Below are 3,800 nucleotides of genomic sequence, written 5' to 3'. Positions count from 1 at the left end.
GACATGTAGCGATCATAATATCAACGAACTGCTGAAACTTTATGTTACCACCGTACACTGTAACGAGCCGTTTAAATATCATGAAATATGTTCAGGCGTCGGCCTTTGTTACTTGACGGTTACTACACTTACTGATCTGTACTTGTTTCTCTGGACAGCAATATCAACTTGTCAAAACTTTGTTTAATACTTAATTTGGAATTGGTGAAGAAAGCATCAGCCTCATAGCTTTTGTTTTCAGAAAATTTTATATTTATGTATATTATGTGCGCTATATTTATGGGCTATATTTATTATTATTACAATTGTTATTATTAATTTTGAATAATAATAGAAGTATAGTCTGAAATTATGGACTTAACACTTATCAAACGTTCCAACTTCTACTTATGATTGTGAAGTTGTTATTAAGAGGTGAGGAAAAGTCACATAATTTTTGTCTTTTAACATCTTTTTATGGCAACTAATAAGGATGTTATAAATGTCTAATATTTTTTTATTGGTAATAAAGTCAATGTGCAGGATGAAAGTTATTTATCAGTAGCTAATGGGCTACCTGTGATGTAAATATCATGAATAAGATTGGTTGGTCTGAGGGTTCCTCCATAGCCTGGCTGCAAATGTCTTCTACATTTATGTTCTTTGCTTCAGGCAGAAAGTGATGTCATCAATTTTCTGCACAAAAAAAAAAAAACAAAATAATGTATTATACATTGAACTCACTATCTCTTTTCTGATTGGCCAAAAGCGTACAGTAAATTTTCATAGTCAGCGCCTGTGGCATCATCTAGCTGGAGATTATACAATAATCATGTCAAGGACATTCAAGGTCATGGGTAATCATATCACATATGGCCGCAGTGCATGATTTCTAAGGGTAATCATGTCGTTTGCGCGCTTTACTTTGCTTGCCGTCAGTGAAGAAACAAAAACATGACCTCCATTTTTTTTTCTTTCAATGTATAATAAAGCAATCATTAGATTTGGTTTTTGTGATATCCAGAATAATCAAGGTCTCCGTATGGGTTATCAGCCTCGGCCTTCGGCTTTGGCTGATAACCCCTACCTTGACCTTGATTATTCTGGATATTACAAAAACCTCATCCAATAATTGTCTAAAATGCCAATATTTAGTCAAAGTGAAATGTTGCAAAATATACGTCAGATATTTTAGTGTGTGAATAAATTCTGTAATATTATCTGTAAGCCGATTTATTTTGGATTATTTATTGAGCCATTTGTTAAATTATGATGTTGTGATATCATGTTGACTTTTTTTTTTTTTTTTTTTTTTATCTGATACCATCAGACAGCTATCCTCGATGCCAGACAGGCTTTTAACCCAGATTTGAAAACTGGGCATCCTATACTTGCTATTGCCCATGACTACTCTTAAAGCAACCTATGAAAAAGATAACTTTTTCAAGAAAGTGGGCTTCCACAGGATGCCTGGATGTCTATCTGAGTGAAAACCTGATTCTAAAGGCTGTTGCTCTGGTTCCAGTATAAGACTGGGACAGTACAGCGGTCTCTTTATCAACCTCGTTTCCAGGGTTTCTCATCTTCTTGCCCTGCCGGAGCGCGGAGCGAGAGACCTGGGGAGTAGTGTGGGAAGACAGGAGACCCTGAGAACGAGGTTGTCTCTTTATCGTTGGCTTAGCCAGTGGAGCCTTGTCATGAGAAAAAGGTGGCCCTGGAGACACATCATGTTTGATTGGCTAGTTTCTTGGACTTAAGACATTTGCTAATTTAGCACTAGTTTCCGTATTGTTGGTTGATCTAAAAGCATTTGATCACAGCACCTTTAGACCTTCAAGCGTAAAGAAGTTTAAAACTAGCTGTCCTACAACTGACTTTTAACTGACATCCTCCATAACGAATCCTGTCAACTTCCAGTCAGAAAGTTAATTCTGCTTAAACTTCCCTTCGTTTAAATCTTTTTAAGGCTGCCAAGGTGCTGTTATCCAAACACTTCAAAGGAGTTCTTTAATTTCTTAGCCATTGCTGAGAATGAAAAACAGCATGCAACAAGAATTTTACCTTGACCTTGGGCCAAGCTTGTGTCAAGGCTATCAAACTGTAATGCTCTGTGACAAGAACGCGTTGTATCCTGCATGCTAAACTTCATTGTTCGGTCAGACTTTCTAAGTAAACAAAGTTAAAATTCTGGTTGAGCAATTGTAGATCTAAAATTGAGTGGAATAATTAACACGCAGGATGTTCATACATAAGGAAAGTTGCACTAAAAAGGCTTATATAGCTTGGGTCAGTTTATATATTGTGCGGGAAAGATAAAATTCAGAAGTCGTTCATAAGAGAAAACAGTTAAAAAGTTTTCAACTTGAAGTAGACAAAGATATGTAAATTACTCAGTGCTGTATCAAGTTTGAGGAGTTTTTCACACCGTTAATGCGTTCTCAGTAACCTTCGCCGCTAAAAATGAACCAAAGTTTTCCATTTGCTGTTTATTTTTTTTATTTTTTTAGAGCGCGGTATTTTACCTTCTTGAATACCATTTAATTTGTTGACAAAGACGATCTAGGGGTCGTTATCATTTAAAAGCTTTTCAAGAACAAGGGAAACAAAAGCATCGATCTTTCTTTTGTTTTCCTTCCCGCCCCCCATCGATCTTTCGCTTTTTATCGACTCTTGTATTCTTTATCGCTTCTCAGGCGATGTTTACGTACTATAAATGAAATCTTTTTCTTAGTGATCCACCCCCGCCATATTTATGCTAAATTTTATTGTTTGTAGGTGCTTAGGGTAATGGACTGCGACCAAACATGAAAAGCGGTGAAGATTAGGTTTTCATTCTTTCATTCAGTGACCATTATTGACTCCAGAAAGAGTATGCAAATATGGTGCGTGAAGTCGATAGTCATTAACAGCTAAATCGTACATGAAAATATCTTGCTGTTTCGCTGGAAATCATCTCAAAATTTAAATGATATCAGTGTCAATTTATTCAATTACAAGATTGTCATGTTAGAGGGTTTTTCATCCACTTAACAACAAAAATCGGCGAGGCAGCTCTTCCCGTTTTTCCGCCGTCGCAACACGCTTCGAAACGAAAGTTTACGTCAATTGTACCAGTGAATTTTCCATTCAGCGCGGAAGATGGCTAGTTGAGGAAGTACTGATGAAACGCTGTGATTTTAAGCAGCAACGGTAGTGAAACATTTTGGTTTAATTTGTGGAGGGCTGGTTTCCGAAATGAAAAGCTTTGAAATATTTCGCAGCAAGGACCCCCAGGTATCAGCGTGGCTACAAAACAATGGTTTTCGAAACCGGCGATCGAATGGCCTCCAAGAGAAAGGAGAAAAAGCAGTACAAAGCAGCAAGAAGCAAGAAGAAAATGACGCAAAACATAAGGAAGTCAAGCTTAGCATTGGCAAATACATGCACAGTAAAATCCCTTCTTTAGCTTCCAAGCACACAATCCCGGAATTGAGAAGTAATATGACTGCAGAGGCGCACCTGAAAAATTTGGACGAAATCCCAGTGGCAATATCGTCTCAAGCAGTAAAACGAGTTGTTTATCAAGAGAAGTCCGAGCCCGCACAAACGTTTACTAAAAACGCGGAGGGTCCTAAAATAAGACGTTTTTCTTGCCCTCCAATTAATGAATTACATAATGGCCACACTGTCAAAGGCCGTCCCAATTTATCACGAAGGTATTCTTCTTTCTCCTCGTCTTCCGATAGACCCTCGAACATTCCAGTGCAAATTCGTAACAATAACGTACGGCTTCGTAAGTACAGTTGCCCGGAACATTACATTCCAGCAAGAATACTAGAGAT

General features: G+C 37.6%; 1 protein-coding gene across 3 annotated transcripts in view; it reads right to left on the bottom strand.

Moving 5' to 3' along the window:
* Positions 1 to 3,800, bottom strand: part of LOC145501887 (uncharacterized) — a 237,544-nt gene that overhangs the window by 197,173 nt on the left and 36,571 nt on the right. The gene's annotated exons all lie outside the window — the stretch shown is intronic.

This window comes from Orbicella franksi, chromosome 10 (genome assembly GCF_964199315.1).
Source record: "Orbicella franksi chromosome 10, jaOrbFran1.1, whole genome shotgun sequence".
Taxonomy (NCBI): Eukaryota; Metazoa; Cnidaria; class Anthozoa; order Scleractinia; family Merulinidae; genus Orbicella; species Orbicella franksi.
Note: the sequence above shows the minus strand (reverse complement) of the source record. Positions and strands in the feature narration are given on the sequence as shown.